Here is a 24,554-nt window from a genome sequence, read left to right on the forward strand (position 1 = left end):
ATCTTCAATTGTCAAATACCAAAGTCATTGCCGTCGAACTTTTCAATATCAACTTTCACTGATGACACAGAAGGCTTCATAGTGACTGCCAAACAAAGCCCAAGCCGAAACCTGGGCTCTGATACCACTTGTTGTACTTTTATGCGCAAACGGAAGCGAATTGTAACAAAGTACCAAATATCAACGTCGTAGGTGAAAGCTAAAACAAACAATCTCAAACTAACACAAGAGATTTATGCGGTTCGGCGTAAAGCCTACTCCACGGGCGAAGCACGGCGAGGAATTTCACTAAACAAACGGAGATTACAAAAAAGTGTTTAAACTCTCACAACCCAAATCTCACAAATTACAAAGCCTAAACCAAACGAGTAGAGAACCCAAACCTAACGGAGAAGATTCTCCCAAATTGCTCTCTAACTCACAAATTGACTCTCACCAAATTGTCACACGAATGAGCCACACAAAATACACTAACCCTAAGGTCCTATTTATAGTGCATAAGACTTAGGTTACAATAGGAATCATAATAGAAAATAAATCCAAAACCTAATCAAATAGGTAATTAACAAAATATCTCCACCAAGGAAACTAACTAAGAAGTCAAAACCAAACCCAAATAGGATACCAAAACCAAATAGGTAACACAAACCTAATTTATTGCATCATCTTAATTTTGAGCCAAAAAACCCAACATACCCAACCAACAATAAAGGGTAGCGTTATTCACACACTATTTTTTATCTCTTACACATCCTTGTTAATTTTTGTCGATTAATCTTTTCATTCGTTCAATTCGACGATCATAAATTAAAATGATGGAGTAGAAAGTAAAAATAAGTGTGGATTACACCGTCGAAAAAAGGGGGAGGGAAGCAAAGGCAACCGCTGAATATTTGATGATACAAGAAGGTGACTTTTGCACTACTGTTTTCTCTTTATTAATCTTTGATTAATTAAATATATACAAATCATTAAAAAAAGAAGTATGTAAAGAGAAAAGGGAATGTGGCAATCACATTTTAATAATTAACCTGCTACGTTTGCAAGTGTATTCCTATAAGCGAGAGATGTACAACTCGGAAAGTACTTTGAATTTTTTAAGTACGGATAAATTATTTTAAGTGATATTTCACATGTTATAAAATAAATAAAAAGACACATAAAAATATATCATTTTTACTTGAAAAAATCTCTTCTAAGTAGGACATGCCTAACATCCTCACAGATAACGTGAGGAGCACGCATTGGCAATGATTGATGAGTTAGTCGGGGGTTTGGAAGATTCGAAGTATGACATTGATAGGCTCCCACTTCCGGTCCAATCAGACTTTTATTTTCTTCCATGGTTTAAAACCTCATGCATAATAACAAGAAGAAATTACGTTCATGGAAGACTAAAAGTCTCCAATAAAATTAGGGGTGCGCTAATTGTTGGATATAAGTCAACAATCTGTGATAATTTATATATGCTAATAAATAATAAATGCAATAGAAACTAACATAATATAAACTAGAATATGAATTATAAAACAGACAACTTGAAGATCGAGGCTTGCGTACCGCAATGTCCTTGAAACAGAAATTTCGTCTCTACTCTGTGCTTGTAGTTCTACGGACATCTGTTCCACCAGGATTCAACGATCTAAGTCAGAAATTCCATCACCGGAAAATAGACTTTTGACGAATATTAATGTGGTTTTCTCAGTAAGAAGGTTTATGAATGTAGAAGATGAAGTTTATTATTTCTGTGTTCTAAATGCTATGCAGATGTATGTATATATAGCAGATAGATGCCTGTTTGCAACAGGTATGATAATGGGGTGTGACTGTTGGGAGACATCTCTTCAGAAGGGTGCTTTGCTCTGTGTTCAGAAAGAACTCTCAGACTTCATCTGAAAGGATGAGTCTTTTCATTAAAAATAATTAATTAATTAAATTCGAATTTAATTAAAAAATAATTAAGTAAATCCGAAAAATAATTTAATTATTAGAGCCCCAAGGCCCAAGGCCCATCTTTTGACAATTAAATATATATTAATTATAATTAATTATATATTAATTACCAATTAATTATTACACCCCAAAGCCCAATCTCAAGGGTGAGCCCAATTTTAGTCTCCAGGCCTATTACTCCAATCACTTTCTTTAAAGGACAAAACCTTATAAAGTGATAAAATCTTTTGGGAATGGCCAATGTGGGACAAAGAAATTTCTACTCAAACTACTCAAATTTCCAACAATCCACACATCCTATTTTACTTTTCACATATTCCTTGATAATTTATGTCTGTTGATCTTCTTCAATTCATCCGATCGACGACTGAAACTTAAAAAGATGTGTGAGAAGTAAAATGAGGTGTGTGGATATCACACATCTAAAATTATAGAAGTATGGATGACTTACTGGGCCTCCAGAAACCTTTACCTACAATGAAGCTGATAAAAGATAGATATCAAATGTTCATTTGATGATTGTTGTGACAATGTCAGATTTTTTTTTCTTTTTCTAACCTTTTATTTTGTTATAAATGATATTTGTAGGATCCATTTTTAAAAAGAAATCATTTAAAATAAATTTTCAAGATCTATAATTGGTGTATTAATGAGACTCGCACAATAGAATAATTAAAAAACTATTTGACATGACATTTTTTCATATGTCAAATTTAACATATAAAAATTCAGTATGTCAATTCACATAGAATTGACATATAGGTTAGAGCTTATTCTATCTTCAAATGTGATTACATGACATTCTGCTTATGATTTGACATTTCTTTTGGAGATAGTCTAAAACGCGTTTAGATAAAGGACTAGCTTAGCTAATAGCTACGGGGACGGAAGGAGCCAAACTTTATATCTTTAGTACTTAAAAGAAAATCGAGGTATTTGGGCCTTGGAGAATTAACAGGACGAATTGCTAGCTTTCGTATACGAAATATCCACCCTAGTCACTATAGACGCATTTGCCCTATTAACACGTCTAAAGGAATCAAACTTTGAACTTATTAGATCCTTAGCAATTCATGCGAAGATTGGTTATTGGGGGTCTCTAGAAAGTCTATTTTATGAAATTTCTGAGAAATCAACTTTAGCTAATAGCTATGGGACCGAAGGAGCCAAAGTTTATATCTCTGGTAATTAAAATAGATCACAAGGCCTGCGGTATTTACATGATTCCCTTCTTTCTATTGTTATTCTTCTCATCCGAATTAGTCTTTGCCAATGCTTCTCAAGATCCAGTACACAGTTACTGCCGGAAAATGGCTCTATAGGGACATTTTTTTATACAGGTTACGGTAGTGTGAATACAATGAAGGGTGATGTTAGAGTGATCATTTATTTAAAGAAGGTATTCAATCATCAATCACCACATCATATGATCTATAAAATATAGTAAAAAAAAACATTATGTCCCTAATTACTTTAGTCTAAAGTAGGAGGGGAAATCGCACTATTCATATGAACAGTGTTTGGACCACATTTCAGTTTATTTGCGAAGCTGCCACTGTCTCTCTCTGCCGCTGATCTTGATGCCGCGTGTTGATGATCGTGGAAAGGCAGGGTGCGATCGTCACTTTACCATTCTCTTCTCTTTCTCTATCACTCTCTTTCTCTCTCCCTCAGTTTCAATCTGCTCACCTAAATCTCCAGATCGAACATCCTCCATCTCATATAAAAAAGGGCAAGGATTGTCTGCCCTCCTAGTTGTGGTGCCCTTACATGCCCTCCTATTTTGTGCGGTCACGGTTAAGCCACGTCAATATTTTATATTAATTTTTTAATGAGATAATAAGACAAAAAATAATAAAAATATAAAATATTGACGTGACTTAACCGTGACCGCACAAAATAGAAGGGCATGAAAGGGCACAACAACTAGGAGGGCAGACAATCCTTGTCCAATAAAAAAACCTTCCCCCTTTAGAACCTTTAGAATCAGCACTCATGGAATAATCATGGATTTTTGTTGAGGTAATTTGATTGTTTCCTCTTCTGTAATTTGTTTCTGTTAGTTTATTGTTCTTGAATTTTAATTTGTCTGCTTTCTGACTTGGAAGAGTCGATCTTCAGGAGATAAAATCGTGATGTGACCATCGTATTCTCTCTCACAGCTCACAACGATGAAATCGCACAGGGCTTCGTTGATTTCTGTCAACTCCGACCACGACCAGTGTCGGGTAAGCTGTCGACTACCTCTCTTCATCTTCTTTTTCTTCTTCCGCTTCTCCTTCTCCCTGGGCATTCCAGTTTGACTGTCTGTGTTTTGGATGCATCTTGATTTCCTTAGTATGATTAGACGGTTTGGATGCGCCTAATAAACAAACCTAATTTGCCTCGCGCTTTCAGTCATCACCTTCCTTCGTCTAAAACCTCACGCAGAGACAGAGCTCCCCCAAAACCCTAAACGCCCAAAGGTAATTTTGTTTAATTTTTCAATTAGTTTTAATTATCTGACGAATCCCTAGCATAAATTCACTCTCTCTACTCTAAATGCGTATAATTTTTTTCAGTATTAATCACAAAGCTACGGAGCTGAAATTGCAAACGCTATCCATGGCTCGCTTCAAAAATGTAAGCTTGAAGTTGAGAAAAGAGGTTTTTTTTTGGTTTTGTTTTGTTAATTTTCTCAGAAACGTAGTTGATTGTTGTGTTTTTGAAAATTTGAAAACAGAAGAAGGTGTTTGTGAAGTCAGTTTCGACGAAGAAGCTGGCTAATATGGACCATATCACAGGGGATAAAATCCCAAGGAGCTTAGCGAAATGTATGTCTTCTGTTGGTGGATTCTGTATCAAATTTGTTGTTGGTTTGTTTTCTTAAAGGTTGATCTGGATGAAGTGAATGCCCTGGCTTAACTCATGACCTGGAAGACTGCTATGGCCGACATTCCATATGGTGGAGCCAAGGGTGGAATCGGATGCACCCCCAGGGACTTAAGTTTGAGCGAGTTGGAGTATCTGACTCGCGTCTTTGCTCAGAAAATCCATGGCCTCATTGGAACTCATACTGATGTTCCCGCACCCGATATGGGCACCAATGTTCAGACCATGGCATGGATGTTGGATGAGTACTCCAAATTTCATAGTCACTCACCAGCTGTTGTCATTGGAAAGCCCATCATAAGAATTCGACACTGAGAAAATTAAGCCAAAAATCGGTTTCCTGGAGTTGAAAAGTAAGTAATTTGTAAATTGTATGTTTATCATTTGTTGTCAATGTTGTGATTTATAATGTAATTGATCTGGTATACATACAGAACTGGTATTCTATGTTTATATTGTCATTTGTTGTGAATGTGGTATAAAAATTTATGTTTATGTTTTTAGTTAACCAAATGGCTCTCAAGTTCGCTGCAAAGAGTGTAAGAAGAAATCATTATGTATTCCTTGCATACATAACTGCTATGCATTAATCTGCTATGTATCCTTTAATATTTCTGATTAATAACTTACTAAGATGTCGGGTTAATTGAGTTCGTTTTGTTAGAATGGCCACCACTTTTTGAAGTGATTTTCTCCGAGTAGAATCCAGCAAATGATGTTTGATATGGTTAAACATATATATTCAAGATTTTGATCTCTATGTGATTTGGCAATACTTTTCACCTAATCTTCCTCTCTCTCTCTCTCTCTCTCATGAAGGCACTGATTGCATTAAAAAAAGGTTCCCAGTTAATCAAGTATAGCCGGAAAGGGAAGCCAAAACTTCGTCCATTCAGAATTTCTACTGTGAGTAATTTTCTTTACATTAGGACATTGGATTCATTTCACACTAATAAGTTTTTTATCTTACATCTTCTTCCTGCTGCGCATCTCCACGATCATTACTAGATATCTTAACCGCTTGAATGGCTTCATTTTTCGTATCTTTAACAGGATGAAACCACACTAATCTGGTATTCACATGGAGAAGAACGAACTCTGAAATTAGCTTCTGTCTCTCGAATTATTCCCGGACAGAGAACAGTGAGTTTAATACTCCACTACCAATAACTAATCAATATTGTTGTGTTTCAGTCTATAATTATGAACCACTATTGTGTCCTACTCGACGTATGTGGTTCAAAAATTTGATTAAAACCGAGGATTGCTTTTTTTTTTTTACATTATTGTTATCATTCAAAACTCCGCCGTGTAAGTTTATCTTACATTGCCGGTCCCAAGCCCGGATAAAGGAGGAGGGGAGGGCGTCAGGTAGTCGACAGCCGGCACTCCATGATTACGTCGAATCCTTATGAAAATGAATCCAGAATGAAATCGCGCTAAAGCTAGGGCATCACCCGTAAGTGGCGCGCTGTGTGGCCCGAGCATAGTGATAAGTGAGCAAGGGTCGCTGTATCTCCATCGGCACCCGGATGCAGTGTTAAATGAGCAAGGGGGCTATAGAAACTTCTTTTCGAACGACTCCACTCAAAGTTGTTTGGGAGCATATGCTCCTATCAACTTTACACGGGACACACAAAAGAAGTACTTTGATCCTATTAGACGGGGAAGGGTGAAGAAGCTAGGACAGAAGGGTAGAGTTCAAGAGAGCAAAATGCGTTTAGGAACGTGGAATATAGGAACCTTGACTGGAAAATCTATGGAAGTAGTAGAAGTTATGGTGAGGAGAAGGATAAATATTATGTGCATACAAGAAACTAAGTGGGTTGGTCGTAAGGCAAAGGATCTAGAAAACTCAGGGTTTAAACTATGGTATTCGGGCACAAATAGAACGAGAAACGGTGTTGACATCATCGTGGACAAGACCTTGACACAAGATGTTGTAGATGTCAAGAGGGTAGGAGATAGAATCATGGCAATCAAGATTGTAATAGGACAAGAACTTATCAATGTGATTAGTGCGTACGCACCTCAAGTAGGGTTGGATACGAGTTCGAAGGAGAAATTTTGGGAAGACCTTGGAGACTTGGTGCAAGGAATTGCTCAGATAGAGAAGTTATTTATAGGAGGAGATTTAAATAGACATGTGGGCAGGGAGACAGGCAACTATGGAGGTTTTCATGGTGGCCATGGTTTTGGGGAGAGAAACGAGGATGGGGAAGCTATCTTGGATTTTGCACTCCAATGGCATATGATCTCTTCTTAGCCAACACCTTCTTTAAGAAGAGAGAAGAACATGTGATCACCTACAAGAGTGGGTCGTCAAAAACACAAATAGATTTTCTTCTAATGAGGAAAGGGGATCGTATAACTTGTAAGGATTGCAAAGTTATACCAGGAGAGAGCGTGGCTAATCAACATCGCTTGTTGGTGATGGATGTACATATCAAAAGAGTGAGAAAAAAGAACAAGACTTGGAAGTGCCCAATGACTAGATGGTGGAATCTAAAAGAAGAAAAACAAGTCATTTTCAAAGAGAAAGTAATCACCCAGTGTGTGGGATAGAGAGGGGAAGCTAACCAAATATGGGATTCCATGGCTAGTTGTATCCGAAAAGTAGCAAAAGAGGTATTAGGAGAGTCCAAGGGCTTTGCCCCACACCAAAAGGAATCTTGGTGGTGGAATGAGGAGGTACAAACAAAGGTGAAGGCTAAGAAGGAATGTTGTAAAACCTTATACAAGGATAAGACCGATGAAAATGGTGAAAGGTATAGAAAAGCGAAGCAAGAGGCGAAGAAAGCTGTGAGAGAAGCTAAGTTAGCGGCTTATGACGATATGTATAAGCGACTAGATACCAAATAAGGAGAGTTGGATATCTATAAACTAGCTAGAGCAAGGGAAAAGAAGACAAGGGACCTAAATCAAGTGAGGTGCATCAAGGATGAGGATGGAAAGGTTCTTGCTACAGAGAACGCGGTTAAAGACAGATGGAAAGATTATTTTCATAATCTTTTCAATGAAGGACATGAAAGGAGTGCTTCTTTAGGGGAGTTGAGTAACTCAGAAGAGTGTAGAAACTACTATTTTTATCGTAGAATCCGGAAGGAAGAAGTGATTGTAGCTTTGAAGAAGATGAAGCATAGAAAAGCAGTAGGCCCAGACGATATACCAATCGAAGTGTGGAAAGTTTTGGGAGAAACAGGTATAACATGGCTCACTGACCTTTTCAATAGGATTTTGAAAACGAAGAATATGCCAAATGAGTGGTGAACGAGCACTTTAGTGCCTATCTACAAGAATAAGGGGGATGTACAAAATTGCATGAACTATAGGGGTATTAAGCTAATGAGTCATACAATGAAGCTCTGGGAGAGAGTCATTGAGCATAGATTGAGGCAAGAGACACGGGTTTCGGACAACCAATTCGGGTTCATGCCAGGGCGCTCAACCATGGAGGCAATCTATCTCTTACGAAAATTGATGGAAAGATATAGAGATGGGAAAAAGGATTTACACATGGTCTTTATAGATTTGGAAAAAGCGTATGATAGGGTCCCAAGAGACATTCTTTGGAAGATTTTAGAGAAGAAAGGAGTACGAGTAGCATATATCCAAGCTATATAGGATATGTATGAAGGAGCAAAGACTGCCGTAAGAACTCATGAAGGACAAACCGAAAGCTTTCCCATAACTGTAGGATTACATCAAGGCTCATCCTTAAGTCCTTACCTTTTTGCGTTGGTAATGGATGAGTTAACAGGACATATTCAAGATGATATTCCTTGGTGTATGCTTTTCGCAGACGATATAGTGTTGATAGATGAAACTCAGGAAGGGGTAAATGCAAAGCTTAACCTTTGGAGAGAAGTGTTGGAATCTAAAGGTCTTCGTCGTATGCCACTGAAGCTCAAGGAAAAATTTTATAGGACGGCAATAAGGCTGGCGATGCTGTATGGCACAGAATGTTGGGCGGTGAAGCATCAACACGTACACAAAATGGGTGTAGCGGAGATGAGGATGCTTCGTTGGATGTCTGGGCACACGAGAAAGGATAAGATTAGGAATAAGGATATCCAGGGTAAAGTAGGAGTAGCCGAAATTGAAGGAAAGATGAGAGAAAATCGGTTAAGGTGGTTTGGACATGTGCAAAGAAGGCTTACTGACGCTCCGATTAGAAGATGCGACTATGAGACAGAGGTTCAGGGCCGAAGGGGTAGAGGAAGACCTAGGAAAACTTTGGAAGAGACCCTAAGAAAAGACTTAGAGTACTTGGATCTAACGGAGGATATGACACAGGACAGAACACAATGGCATTCTAAGATTCATATAGCCGATCCCACTCAGTGACTTGGATTTTCCAAGTCTCTAACCGAGAAGTTTTCCTCACTCGGGAAATTAAGGGAACACTACCTCAACCTATATGCTCCACTCACAAAGCTTCAACATACAAGCTTCAACAAAAGAAAATTCAAAGAACTTAGCGAAGAAAGCTTTGGTGTATTTAACACAATACGTTGAAATGAAGGAAAACTTATTTATTGATATCCCCGATAAGTTACAAATATGTACATATACTTGAGTCAAAATAAACAAACAAGAGGGAGCCTTCACAAAGGTTGCTTAGGAGAAGTCTCAGCAGTCGGTAGAGCCCTAGAAAGAGAAGGCACCGGAGGGGGATCATTCGGAGCCTCAGTACTGGACAGAACCCTAGAAGGAGGAGGCATCAGAGGTTGATCATTTGGAGCTTCATTACGCGGTACAGCCTCAGAAGAGGAAGGCAATAAATGCCTTTGGAACAAACCCACAAATCTCTGATGATCAAGTAAAACCTGACCATCAGATTCCTTCATCTGGTCAAGCTTCCTCTTCATATTTGTAGCATAGTCATGTGCGAGCTGGTGCAACTGTTTATTCTCATGCTTGAGCCCTCTAATCTCCTGTTTGAGACTCATCACTTCAGCCGCCAATGATTCAACTTGGCGGGTTCGAGCAAATAAGCGTTGGGCCATATTAAACACAGAACCTGCACACTGAACACTGAGAGCCAGAGAATCCTTAACAGCCAACTCATTAGACCGTTTGGAAAACAGTCTGTTATCTTTGGGAGTGAGAAGGTTCCTGGCCACTACCGCAGTGGTCATATCATTCTTCATCAAGGAATCCCCAACGGTAAGAGGACCAGTAGGGGAGACGAAGGATGGGCGCCATATGTTGTCTGGAGAAGGCGGGGTTTCCTCTTCAACAAGGTTCAAGTCAAAACGACGGTCGGAGGGGCCAGACATTTTCAAAAGTGTTGAAGAGAGAAGAGGTCGGACAAATCAAGATCTTAGAAGTGCAAGAATGGAGCTTCTACTGGTGGATATTCAAGTGTGCTTTGGAACTTAATGTCAGCCCCTATAAAAATCTGCACTCGACGAAGCTTCAGAAATCGAAGAGGCGCCTGCTCAGAAATCGAAGAGGCGTGTGCTTTCTCAAAAGCTGGGCTGCTCAGAGACCACGAGGGTCGATCTCAGAAATCGAAGAGGCTTGCTTTCTCAAAAGCTGGGCTGCTCAGAGACCACGAGGGCCGATCTCAGAAATCGAAGAGGAACCTACTTTTCCAGCCTTGTCAGCACCTGTCACACACACACTCAACTTTGCGAAAATTATGGGCATTCTGTCGAAGATTTCTGGCGAAGTAGAAAGCACATGAATCGTACTGTTCAATCACCCACTTCCCACACACAACAGTAGCTCATGGGTACCACATATAACTTTGCCAAAGTTCTCTGACAAAGTTGAGACACGTGAAGCTTGCAGCTCCCACTACATCGCTCTGACCAAAAAGGGTAAAAGAATAGCAAAGAAACAACACTAACAAAGTTTAGACACATAAATTTTGAAGGTCTAGCTACCATATTATTACCCACAAGGGTAAAGGGACAGTACCACTGCTGGATAATTCGAAAGTCTCGGTGTGTCAACCTCTGTGCTTCGTGGCAAGGTAGACTAGCAAACATGCCCAACCTTTACTCACATTCGAGAAAACACTCCCAACAAGATTGCTTGCTCCAAAATCGAAGAGGCACCGCCCTCCGAATCTCGAGAGCCAGACTCCCAACATGATTACTTTCTCAAAAATCGAATTGAGGGTAAAGGAACAGTACCACTGCTGGATAATTGGAAATTCCCTGTGTGTCAACCTCTGTGCTTCGTGGCAATGTAGACTAGCAAACATGCCCAACCTTTACTCACATTCGAGAAAACACTCCCAACAAGATTGCTTGCTCCAAAATCGAAGAGGCACCGCCCTCCGAATCTCGAGAGCCAGACTCCCAACATGATTACTTTCTCAAAAATCGAAGAGAGGGTAAAGGAACAGTACCACTGTTGGATAATTGGAAAGTCCCTGTGTGTCAACCTCTGTGCTTCGTGGTAAGGTAGACCAGCAGGATTGCTTTCTCAAAAATTGAAGAGGCATCGTTCTCCGAATCTCGAGAGCCAGATCCTCGACATGATTGCTTGTTCGAAAACCGAAGAGGCACCACTTTCCCAACTTCAAGAGCTGGATCTCCTTGGATAAAGCTTGTCTGTAATCTTCACACACAAAATCAGCTTTCCAGATACCACAGACCACTTTTTCAAAGTGCTCTGACAGAGTTAAAACATGTGAAGCTGGCAGCTCCCACTACCGTGCTATGACCAAGCAGGGTAAAGGAATAGCATTATTACTTGATGTTAGGGAGACTCCTATATATGTCGACCTCCATCCCCACCGGACAGGCAGACCTGCAAAAATGCTTAAACCTTCCTCTTATCTGAGAGGGCATTCCCAACGAAGCCTTTCGAAATATTCAGCTTTCTTTCCCCCCGATAATACCTCTGTAAACAAGCTATACTAGAGCAAGAATATCTCATATCATCAGGGTTAAAAGCAAGAGTATCCCATATCATGCTTTTTTCCTGTCTTTTCCTTTGGCATTGTTCTTACCTGCAAGACAAGGAGAAATAGAGCAATCAGCCAGCACTTGGAATCAAGCTTCCAGCCATGAACTAACTGCCTGGAACCCCTTACCTGATTACTTACCTGGCATTGCTCTCGAGTACTCATCTTCAACATCTTATGCTTCCAGGGAAGATACCACATCTGCCTGAGGAACAGATAGGGCAAGTGAGAAGGATACAAGGAAGCATGTGGAGACAAGCGTAATAGCACACGTGCCGATACATCCACTACTCTGTCAAAAGCAAAAGTATCCCATATCAGCAGGGTCGAACGTACTCTAGATTTGATGGACTTGTTTTGACCCTCAAATTCTTCAGTCGGCCTTATACTCTGGAGGAAACCAGAAAACCCTCCAGCCCAGTTCAAGAATAAGCCTGTGGAAAGTTACTTCTTCAAAAGCAAAAGTATCCCATATCATATCTTCTCAATTTTCTTCTCTTTATCCTTCATGCTGCCTGCAAGATAGGGAGAATGTGAACAATCAGCCGGAGCTCTGATTGCTTACCTTGTCTGTCACCTCTTTCAGCAGATCCCCTAGCTCGGCGACTTGGGGGATTCCTACTACATGGTTTGTATCGCGCTTGACCAAGCCTGAAACTACAAGTAAGCTTCAAGTGAAATTGATACATTACCTTGTGCATCTCCACCAGTTACAGATACCACCCCTGGATGGAGGAAGAGTACTTCCAGAGAAGATGCCACATCTACCTATGAGACAGATAAAGCAAGTCAAGACGATACCACACTTCGGTACTTAGAAGTTTCGTGGTTACGAGATCATTCTCCCACAATATTTCCTAATGTCATTTGTACTAAATCATTCACTTGTACTCACTAAAGGAGAGCTTGAACCTATGTACTTGTGTAAACCCTTCACAATTAATGAGAACTCCTCTATTCCGCGGATGTAGCCAATCTGGGTGAACCACGTACATCTTGTGTTTGCTTTCCTATTTCTATCCATTTATATACTTATCCACACTAATGACTGGAGCAATCTAGCGAAGATCACAAAAAGTGACCATTTTCGCTACCTAGGATCTATCTTGCAAGAGAACGGAGAATTAGATGGAGATCTTAACCATAGAATACAAGCTGGATGGATGAAGTGTAAGAGTGCATCCGGCGTGTTGTGTGACCGTCGTAGGCCACTGAAGCTCAAGGGAAAATTTTATAGGACGGCAATAAGGCCAGCGATGTTGTATGGCACAGAATGTTGGGCGGTGAAGCATCAACACGTACACAAATTTGGTGTAGCGGAGATGAGGATGCTTCGTGGGATGTATGGGCACACGAGAAAGGATAAGATTGAGAATGAGGATATCCGATGTAAAGTAGGAGTAGCCAAAATTGAAGGAAATATGAGAGAAAATTGGTTCGGTGGTTTGGACATGTGCAAAAAAGGCCTACTGACGTTCCGGTTCGAAAATGTGACTATGGGACAGAGGTTCAGGGCCGAAGGGGTAGAAGAATACCTAGGAAAACTTTGGAAGAGACCCTAAGAAAAGACTTGAGTACTTGGATCTAACGGAGGACATGACACAAAGCCGAGCGCAATGGCGTTCTAGGATTCATATAGCCGACCCCACTTAGTGGGAAAAGGCTTTGTTGTTGTTGTTGTATTGTTATCATTCAAGCTAAAAATGTCTATATACATAGTTTAGGAAGGGGGTGCTTACAATATAGAATGGCTATAAATGTTACTGTAATAGGTTGCTATGACATTTTGTGGTCAGATTGGTTGTCTAAACCGTGCCATGTGTTTCGTAACTCTCTGTATTTCTTATTTGTATCAGTGGAGTTTATATTTTTGTTTTTCAAATTTGATTTCCTCACTTTCTGTTTTGATGGATATTTTAGAATTTGAGAAGGTGGTTGTGGTTTTCGTGCAATCGCCGTTATGCAGCTCAGACCATCACGATTCACCATTGTCACCCCATCACTGCCGTCGCGACCACCGCCGCCACATCACCTCTGTCGAAAACACTAAGTAATTTGTGAATTAGGGTTTTTTTTATTTTGTGAATTTCTGGTTTAGGGATTTAGGGTTTTTGAGTTAGTTTTTGTGAAGGTCATTGTTTGATTTTAGGCACGCTATAATCGATTACAAGTTTTCGGATCCTAAACACTTTGAAAGGGTTTCCAGAAAAGACAAATTTCCAAAGGCGAGTAGTGACACTGTCAATTTCCTCAACCAATCTTCACTGGAATTTTCTCCGTCATCCTATATATTTCAGCATTAACACATTTGATAAGAAATTTTGTTTCTGGTCACTAAAGATGGCAGGAAAATGGACACAATAAATTATCCATGGTCTTTATCATGCTAGCTGAGAATTGGAAAATGACACAGGACAGAACACAATGGCGTTCTAAGATTCATATAGCCGATCCCACTCAGTGACTTGGATTTTCCAAGTCTCCAACCGAGAAGTTTTCCTCACTCGGGAAATTAAGGGAACACTACCTTAACCTACATGCTCCACTCACAAAGCTTCAACATACAAGCTTCAACAAAAGAAAATTCAAAGAACTTAGCGAAGAAGGCTTTGGTGTATTTAACACAATACGTTGAAATGAAGGAAAACTTATTTATTGATATCCCCGATAAGTTACAAATATGTACATATACTTGAGTCAAAATAAACAAACAAGATGGAGCATTCACAAAGGTTGCTTAGGAGAAGTCTCAGCAGTCGGTAGAGCCCCAGAAAGAGAAGGCACCGGAGGGGGATCATTCGGAGCCTCAGTACTGGACAGAACCCTAGAAGGAGGAGGCATCAGAGGTTGATCATTTGGAGCTTCATTACGCGGTACAGCCCCAGAAGACGAAGGCAATAAATGCCTTTGGAACAAACCCACAAATCTCTGATGATCAAGTAAAACCTGACCATCAGATTCCTTCATCTAGTCAAGCTTCCTCTTCATGTTTGTAGCATAGTCATGTGCGAGCCGGTGCAACTGTTTATTCTTATGTTTGAGCCCTCTAATCTCCTGTTTGAGACTCATCACTTCAGCCGCCAATGATTCAAATTGGCGGGTTCGAGAAAATAGGCGTTGGGCCATATTCGACACAGAACCTGCACACTGAACACTAAGAGCCAGAGAATCCTTAACAGCCAACTCATCAGATCGTTTGGAAAGTTGTCTGTTATCTTTGGGAGTGAGAAGGTTCCTGGCCACTACCGCAGCGGTCATATCATTCTTCATCACGGAATCCCCAACGGTAAGAGGACCAGTAGGGGAGACGAAGGATGGGGGCCATATGTTGTCTGGAGAAGGCGGGGCTGCCTCTTCAACAAGGTTCAAGTCAAAACGACGGTCGGAGGGGCCAGACATTTTCAAAGGTGTTGAAGAGAGAAGAGGTCGGACAAATCAAGATCTTAGAAGTGCAAGAATGGAGCTTCAACTGGTGGATATTCAAGTGTGCTTTGGAACTTAATGTCAGCCCCTATAAAAATCTGCACTCGATGAAGCTTCAGAAATCGAAGAGGCGTTTGCTTTCTCAAAAGCTGGGCTGCTCAGAGACCACGAGGGTCGATCTCAGAAATCGAAGAGGCGTGTGCTTTCTCAAAAGCTGGGCTGCTCAAAGACCACGAAGGCCGATCTCAGAAATCGAAGAGGCTTGCTTTCTCAAAAGCTGGGCTGCTCAGAGACCACGCGGGCCGATCTCAGAAATCGAAGAGGCACCTACTTTTCCAGCCTTGTCAGCACCTGTCACATGCACACTCAGCTTTGCGGAAATTATGGGCATTCTGTCGAAGATTTCTGGCGAAGTAGAAAGCACATGAATCGTACTGTTCAATCACCCACTTCCCACACGCAACAGTAGCTCATGGGTACCACATATAACTTTGCCAAAGTTCTCTGACAAAGTTGAGACACGTGAAGCTTGCAGCTCCCACTACATCGCTCTTACCAAGAAAGGTAAAAGATTAGCAAAGAAACAACGCTAACAAAGTTTAGACACATAAATTTTGAAGGTCTAGCTACCATATTATTACCCACAAGGGTAAAGGAATAGTACCACTGCTGGATAATTGGAAAGTCCGGTGTGTCAACCTCTGTGCTTTGTGGCAAGGTAGACTAGCAAACATGCCCAACCTTTACTCACATTCGAGAAAACACTCCCAACAAGATTGCTTGCTCCAAAATCGAAGAGGCACCGCCCTCCGAATCTCGAGAGCCAGACTCCCAACATGATTACTTTCTCAAAAATCGAAGAGAGGGTAAAGGAACAGTACCACGGCTGGATAATTGGAAAGTCCCTGTGTGTCAACCTCTGTGCTTCGTGGCAAGGTAGACTAGCAAAGATGCCCAACCTTTACTCACATTCGAGAAAACACTCCCAACAAGATTGCTTGCTCCAAAATCGAAGAGGCACCGCCCTCCGAATCTCGAGAGCCAGACTCCTAACATGATTACTTTCTAAAAAATCGAAGAGAGGGTAAAGGAACAGTACTACTGCTGGATAATTGGAAAGTCCCTGTGTGTCAACCTCTGTGCTTCGTGGCAAGGTAGACTAGCAAACATGCCCAACCTTTACTCACATTCGAGAAAACACTCCCAACAAGATTGCTTGCTCCAAAATCGAAGATGCACCGCCCTTCGAATCTCGAGAGCCCGACTCCCAACATGATTACTTTCTCAAAAATCGAAGACACCGTTGTCCGAATCTCGAGAGCCAGACCCCCAGTAGGATTGCTTTCTCAAAAATCGAAGAGGCATCGTTCTCCGAATCTCGATAGCCAGATCCCCGACAGGATTGCTTGTTTGAAAATCGAAGAGGCACCACTTTCCCAACTTCAAGAGCTGGATCTCCTTGGATAAAGCTTGTTTGTAATCTTCACACACAACATCAGCTTTCCAGATACCACAGACTACTTTTTCAAAAGTGCTCTGACAGAGTTAAAACTTGTGAAGCTGGCAGCTCCCACTACCGTGCTATGACCAAGCAGGGTAAAGGAATAACATTATTACTTGATGTTAGGGAGACTCCTATATATGTCGACCTCCATCTCCAACGGACAGGCAGACCTGTAAAAATGCTCAACCCTTCCTCTTATCTGAGATGGCACTCCTAACGAAGCTTTTCGAAATATTCAGCTTTCTTTCCCCCCGATAATACCTCTGTAAACAAGCTATACTAGAGCAAGAATATCTTATATCATCAGGGTTAAAAGCAAGAGTATCCCATATCATGCTTTTTCCCTGTCTTTTCCTTTGGCATTGTTCTTACCTGCAAGACAAGGAGAAAGAGAGCAATCAGTCAACACTTGGAATCAAGCTTCCAGCCAGGAACTGACTGCCTGGAACCCCTTACTTGATTACTTACCTGGCATTGCTCTCAAGTACTCATCTTCAACATCTTATGCTTCCAGGGAAGATCCCGCATCTGCCTGAGGAACAGATAGGGCAAGTGAGAAGGATACAAGGAAGCATGTGGAGACAAGCGTAACAGCGCACGTGCCGATACATCCATTACTCTGTCAAAAGCAAAAGTATCCCATATCAGCAGGGTCGAACGTACTCTAGATTTGATGGACTTGTTTTGACCCTCAAATTCTTCAGTCGGCCTTATCTCTGGAGGAAACCAGAAAACCCTCCAGCCCAGTTCAAGAATAAGCCTGTGGAAAGTTACTTCTTCAAAAGCAAAAGTATCCCATATCATATCTTCTCAATTTTCTTCTCTTTATCCTTCATGCTGCCTGCAAGATAGGGAGAATGTGAACAATCAGCCGGAGCTCTGATTGCTTACCTTGTCTGTCACCTCTTTCAGCATATCCCCTAGCTCGGCGACTTGGGGGACTCCTACTACATGGTTTGTATCGCGCTTGACCAAGCCTGAAACTACAAGTAAGCTTCAAGTGACATTGATACATTACCTTGTGCATCTCCACCAGTTACAGATACCACCCCTGGATGGAGGAAGAGTACTTCCAGAGAAGATGCCACATCCACCTATGAGACAGATAAGGAAAGTCAAGACGATACCACTCCAGTACTTAGAAGTTTCGTGGTTACGAGATCATTCTCCCACAATATTTCCTAATGTCATTTGTACTAAATCATTCACTTGTACTCACTAAAGGAGAGCTTGAACCTATGTACTTGTGTAAACCCTTCACAATTAATGAGAACTCCTCTATTCCGTGGACGTAGCCAATCTGGGTGAACCACGTACATCTTGTGTTTGCTTTCCTATCTCTATCCATTTATATACTTATCCACACTAATGACTGGAGCAATCTAGCGAAGATCACAAAAAGTGACCGTTTTCGCTACCTAGGATCTATCTTGCAAGAGAACGGAGAATTAGATGGAGATCTCAACCATAGAATACAAGCTGGATGGATGAAGTGTAAGAGTGCATCCGGCGTGTTGTGTGACCGTCGTAGGCCACTGAAGCTCAAGGGAAAATTTTATAGGACGACAATAAGGCCAGCGATGTTGTATGGCACAGAATGTTGGGCGGTGAAGCATCAACACGTAGACAAAATGGGTGTAGCGGAGATGAGGATGCTTCGTGGGATGTATGGGCACACGAGAAAGGATAAGATTGGGAATGAGGATATCCGAGGTAAAGTAGGAGTAGCCAAAATTGAAGGAAATATGAGAGAAAATCGGTTCCGGTGGTTTGGACATGTGCAAAGAAGGCCTACTGACGCTCCGGTTCGAAAATGTGACTACGGGACAGAGGTTCAGGGCCGAAGGGGTAGAGGAAGACCTAGGAAAACTTTGGAAGAGACCCTAAGAAAAGACTTGAGTACTTGGATCTAACGGAGGACATGACACAAAACCGAGCGCAATGGCGTTCTAGGATTCATATAGCCGACCCCACTTAGTGGGAAAAGGCTTTGTTGTTGTTGTTGTTGTTGTGTTATTCTTTAATTGTATGATAATGTTTTCAATGTTTTAGATTACATTGATCAGTATTATTTTAAAGTATATATAAAGATTAGTTTATAGGTGTATGCACTTAATATTGAATATATGGTATTTTTCAGGTTATTTGACATACAATTGCATATAATCTCAATTTTCTCCTGCAATTTTTGTCTGAGCTTCGGAATCGTTGAAAAATTTGTATAAATAATAAATTAATTGAAATGGCTATTAGTAATGAATGAGGTGTTTACTGTGTTTTTTTGGTGTGTACAGAGCGAAAGGTATGTTGCTAACGAAGGCAAAAACAAGATGCAGTTTGCTGCATATAGAAAACGGAGGTTAGTTTGATTCCAACTCCTTTTTTTAGTTTATTTGAATAAAAAATTGGTAACTTCGAGTCCAATTTGATTATTTCTTGCTTTTCTGCTGTTTTGCTGCTGCCTGTCTGCTCTCCACCCTTTCCTGCTGCCGTCCATTGCCTTAAACAAAAAAAAAAAACCATTTGCCAAACCCACCAAAGCCACAAGAAAAGACAAGTAGAATTTTATATTCTCTACCCACTTTTATTCACGATTGCTGTTGGCTTCCCTTTTTTTAGAAAGGAAAACTGCCGCTCTCCTTGGACAAATACCATCTTTCTCAAAACATGGATCCGGAAAGACATCTGATAGAATTTATTTTGAGTTTAAATTATTAAATTAGGAGAGCTAAGAAGATATTAATAACTCTGGTTTTCTCTTTTGGCTACCACCTTGCTCTCAATTTCTCTTTTTCCTCCTGCTCTGCTGCTTTTTCAGTTTTACAACCTCTCTGCAAAAAACACTGTGTTTTGCATGTTTTTGTTCATGCTTCTATTCCTTGTTGTTGTGGTGGTGACTCTGTGAATGGAATTCTCAGTTATCTATTCCTCTACAATACATGATACATCTGATTTTTGTTCATTGACAGATGATGCCACATGCTTGAGATTTTTATGCCATCACTCTGTTCGTTCTTTTGTGATTGTTATTGTTTGTTTTAAAATGTGTATGCTGTGTGTCATACACAGATTAGAGCAGAGATCCATGATTTAAATTCAACATAATCCTCACATTAAGCTTAGTTAAGTTCAATGTTGTTTTTTGAAACTTAGTATGTTGTTACCAATAACGTTAAGTTATCATAACATTATGTATTTAATTTAACTAATAATGTTAAGTAATAAAATGACGTAACAAAACAATATTCATTGACACACGCCAAAAACAAGAATCTTCATTAACGTTATTAATCAACCAATCAATATTTCATAATTTTTTTGTATGTAAGTGTACTAATATCGATCCAAAGCCGCATGGCCTACCTGTGTGGTCAAATCTTTTGATATAACAATCTACTCGACGTTTTCAATGTAAATAACATTAATCTTTAGTACATTAATTCAAGGGGTCTTTTGATATGGGTCCAATTGGACTAAAAATTAGACCTATTTCAAAAATCAAAAGTCACTAAAAATTGGATCTATTTCAAAAGATGGGCTATAAAATTGGATCTCTTTCAAATTTTCTCTTAATTTCAAATACAATTGTGGTTCAAGGGAACAGTTAATGATCCACATGGCATCAAAGTATCTTACTCAATTGTATATTACACGTGTGTATTGCATTATGTTTGTGCGAATACTTTTTTTCACTATCAATCTATATTAGTTTTGAATTCTGAGTTGATTTAACAAACAGGTTTCTTTATTTCAGATTAATTTGGTTCTCACTAAATGAATCAAAGATCACAAAACTAGAACCAGTGGTTTCCAAAAAACGTTGGTTCTTGAATATTTTCATTTATGCTTTTTCAGTTCTTTGAATGGACTTCCTATAATCCAAAATGAGCTATTGAACAACTCTTTTGTACATTGTATTTGCAAATCAATATTTAGGCTAATAATTGAAGACTGATTCTTTTTTGTTGAAAAAATCTGGATTCTTAAACTGTGGTGATTAATGTGGTTTTTAGGTGAATTTTTCGAGTGGGGGAGAAAGGGGTAGGTGGGGGCTTTAAATTGTTATTCTCAATTGGTATATAAATATTTAAATGTGCAAAACATGGATATCATGGAAGAATTCAAATGTTTTTCCTGCATTAGGTTGGAGAGCATGATCATTTTTTGTTTGCACATCACAAAGTTTGTTTTGAGTACTTCTCACGCCATTGAGGCACAAATGTTCTTCCTGCATTAGTTAATTTTCTTTATATCAAAATAAATTCAATTTTCCTTTGTATCCAAATATGTATTAAAGTAATTGTGATTGAAGTTTGTTTATGTCTGCTTTCCAAGATTTATTTTTTGTTTACATGTCTTACTCCGTTTATGAATGCTTTTTTGGTTAACTGAAAGAATGCTTTTCATTCTCGGTTTTCAGGACTTTATCTACCATTTACAAGTCAACCCCACAATACCAAAGTGCAAGCGAAGCAAAGATTTGAGGTGATTTTTGCTCTAACTTTTTAAGATTTTATATTCTAGGTTAATTATCAACCGAATTCTGTTACTAGATTTAGAATTGTAATTTGGTACCACTGCTGCCACCTGCCGCTTCAGTTTTCACATCCTAATGCCACGAAATGCTAATTTTAAATTCTAGGTTATGGGTAAGCATTAGTATTTGGAGGCACAAATTATTCTCAGCCGCTAAACCAAGTTCTAAATCTTTTTTCGTGTGGTTTACATTATAGGCTATTCAAGCCCTATTTTAAATGTATGATTGGTTTGCGTGAAATGAATGAAAAAGAGAGTTAGAATACCCTGTGAGATGACCGATTCCAGAAACCATTTTAAATAAAACGTATCAAAAGTGTTGAACGGAGAGCGAAAAGATTCTTTGCATGGAAAACATATTTCACTTTGTTTTCTTTACTGAAAGTGCTCTTATTTAATCTGGTTCTGTTTCGGTTGCGTAGTTCGTGGTTCGCAGTGACTAAGAATCGTTTCCTAAGAAATCTATTGAGCTAAGTTCTTTTTGGTGGGAAATTAGGGTTGCTGATGTTAGCAATGGATTGTTTCTGTTTGGTATGATTATATCTCTGAACAAGCATTAATAAATAGAACGGTTTAGATCAATAATTTTATTCGGTCAAGATTCAAACTCCCATTCTAGAGCAAACTATAACTCAAATTGCCATTGCAGATCAAACTATAAGTCAAACTCCCATTCCAGAGCAAACTATGAGTCAAACCCCCATTTCAGAGCAAAATGGGAACGAGAAGCAATAGGGCATGGCTATTTCCGGGGCATCGTTTGTTTTGAGATTCTGGTGTAATTAGATTTGAACATTCTGCTCCTCTGCTTTTTGATTTGTATATATCTCAAATTTCTCTCAATTGCTAAAGGATTTATTTTATTTAAAAATTTCAGAAAGTCGGGTCGTGGGAGGAAGAAGCTGGTTTGTTGACATTTTTAGGTATATAATCATGTGCCCTGATAGCATATTCAAAGCCTATTTAGTAAAGCTTTTGTGCCTGGATTTAAATTATGTGATTGGTAATTACTTAGCACGATAATTGTGAAGCATATGATCGTTATTCATGAATACAAAACCTTCATTCACAAATCACAAATATTTGATGAGCTATTTAGAAATTCTGCATTTTCGTCATCCAATTCAATAGCATTTGGGATACTATGCTAGAATTCTATTACAGCTCCAGTTAGAGATGTGAAGCATGAAGAATATCTCTTTAGGAAGTGTTAGCTAATCCGGTTAATTGGTCAACGAAATTAGCCATTTTAGTCATTTAGATTGGATAACCTAGGAAGAATGTTAGAATGATTGATCATATTCGTTAGCCCTATGTTTTTTTATTGCATAATGATGGAATTGACACGTCATTTAGTCATAGTAATTGATGTAATAAGTACATATCAACTGCCGCATTCACTCATCTATCCCTCTCCTCATTCAGGTAAAATGTATCTTATTCGTACAGTTCAAGGTGATGCATTCAAGTCCCGCAGCAACGCGCGGGTCCATTTTCTAGTATTTTTCTACAGTGAAAGAATACAATGAAAGATTACGACCCTACTAAATAAAACGGTAACTACTGAAATATGACAATAGTGAAATCTTATATATATTGGTACGCATAAGCATAAGCATAGCATATTAGCATGCCCATGGTTACTAATCTAACAACAGAAGATGGTATCAGAAGAAGGTATCTGCAGGGAATTATGCATTTCTCCATGCAGTGCACTTGACGTGAACAAACAACTTGTTCTCTTCCTCATATGCTCTTTGCACTTAAATTTTGATGATTTACATATTTCCATTCTATATGCCTCCGATGTCTAAATCAGAAAAGTAGTAGAGAGAAAGAATGTATCTCGGCATTCTCGACAATCACCGCTTCCAATTATGTTGCAAGTTTTCATTCAAATTTTCTTCTTTATGCTATATTTTGAAAAGTGTTCTACACGTGCTTTTTTAATTTTTTTTTTTAATTTTTATTCTTCCCTGTGTGGGAATTTACAAATGCACTTGCACTGTGCTATTGAACAAACATTGGAATTATGTCTCTACCTCTCGTCGCTGCAAACCAGAGTTACCAGCAAATGTTTCCGTTCTTGTTTCAAGTCTTTTGTCAGTCGTTTGCTTTTTTTTGTTCTTGTCTGAATTTTCTCGTCTTCTGTGGACGTTAGATAAATTAGTTAGACTATCGCTAGTAAACAATAAAAAATTACCACAAATTAAAAATCATCCTCAATGAGTCAATTGCTTTGCCAATTGCCTCTCTCTTCTCTCTTCTCTCTTCCAATCCCTTTCAATTCTGCTCTCTAACAGATACTGCAGGAGACTCACCATTCAAAGTCTCCGCTGCCATTGGATTTTCCACCAAAGACTAAGTGGTGTGCCAAGACTTCCGCGGCTAGCAATCTCCATCATGCATTCATTATCATCTGTTCCTACACGGCTTCATTAGAATTCGGAAATTTCCATAGAAAAATCTCTGTATTTCTCATTAGTAAAAAAACAAATAAGAAAGCGACTAGAGTGGCAATGACAATTTTGGAGTTTTAATAACAATTTCGTTGTTTAGAAAATTTGCAAATAATGACACGAAAGTCACATCCAAGTAGAGACTGTCACATACAATAACGACACGACAGTCACATCCAAGTAGAAGGGATTTCATTGAGTGGTTCGATATGCATTATACTTCGCGATTCCGTTGAGTGGTCCAGAATCGTATCCACTTGGATTCTGTTGAGAGGTCCGGAATCCCTTCTACTCTGCAGTTCTGTTAAGTGATCCGGAATCGTATCCTGGTTTGGATTCTGTTGAGTGGTCCGGAATCCCACTTGGTGTTTTGGTTCCATTGAGTGGTCCAGAACCCGATGTTGATGGATTTCGTTGAGTGGTCCAAAATTGCATCATTTGACTTGTTGGTTCATTAGATTCGATTTCAGCTTCAGAGATATAGGCTTCGGCCGAACTGTATCGCTCTAGCCCTGCATTTCGATGTATTGTATGTGTTATTGATTGGTGTGATTATTGGTTGGTGTTAGAATGCATATGTGTGTGTAAATGGCAAGATGATTAAAGAATATTATTGTGCTTCGTCGAATGTTCCTTGAGATGTTGCATGCCTGAATCGTAGTATTATATTGGGACATAGTGGTTTATGTGATGAATGTTCGAGTGTAGTGAATGGTGAACTACAAATGACTTGATCCCTGTTTAGAGTAGGTAGGCAGACTAACGAGGAGGTTAGATGCATCCATAGAGTATACGAAAAATTACTATGCGATTCGATTATCTAGTTGTGCTTTGCCGTATTTCGGAGGAAAGGTAAGATAGAGATACGGGTATTTGGTGACGT

At 39.5% G+C, this 24,554-nt stretch overlaps 1 protein-coding gene and 3 long non-coding RNA genes across 8 annotated transcripts in view; all 4 read left to right on the forward strand.

The window, feature by feature from the left end:
• The window catches only part of LOC103435364 (inosine-5'-monophosphate dehydrogenase 2-like), a 45,810-nt gene that overhangs the window by 5,335 nt on the left and 15,921 nt on the right, over positions 1 to 24,554 (forward strand). The gene's annotated exons all lie outside the window — the stretch shown is intronic.
• LOC103418454 (uncharacterized) lies at positions 3,902 to 4,844 on the forward strand. 4 transcript variants are annotated; one of them, XR_011580704.1, is made up of 5 exons: positions 3,902 to 3,975; positions 4,062 to 4,181; positions 4,292 to 4,418; positions 4,515 to 4,575; positions 4,676 to 4,844. It is a non-coding gene; the product is annotated as an uncharacterized lncRNA (long non-coding RNA). The 4 variants fall into 4 exon arrangements; XR_011580703.1 differs by having other exon boundaries at positions 4,351 to 4,418; XR_003773603.2 differs by having other exon boundaries at positions 4,075 to 4,181.
• LOC139195766 (uncharacterized) lies at positions 4,949 to 21,999 on the forward strand. 2 transcript variants are annotated; one of them, XR_011580702.1, is made up of 8 exons: positions 4,949 to 5,177; positions 5,644 to 5,730; positions 13,670 to 13,799; positions 13,881 to 13,974; positions 18,971 to 19,035; positions 20,431 to 20,495; positions 21,097 to 21,161; positions 21,862 to 21,999. It is a non-coding gene; the product is annotated as an uncharacterized lncRNA (long non-coding RNA). The 2 variants fall into 2 exon arrangements; XR_011580701.1 differs by lacking the exon at positions 13,881 to 13,974.
• Positions 22,088 to 22,781, forward strand: LOC114819290 (uncharacterized). Its single transcript, XR_003773609.2, has 2 exons — positions 22,088 to 22,135; positions 22,638 to 22,781. It is a non-coding gene; the product is annotated as an uncharacterized lncRNA (long non-coding RNA).

This window comes from Malus domestica, chromosome 05, assembly GCF_042453785.1.
Source record: "Malus domestica chromosome 05, GDT2T_hap1".
Lineage (NCBI taxonomy): Eukaryota > Viridiplantae > Streptophyta > Magnoliopsida > Rosales > Rosaceae > Malus > Malus domestica.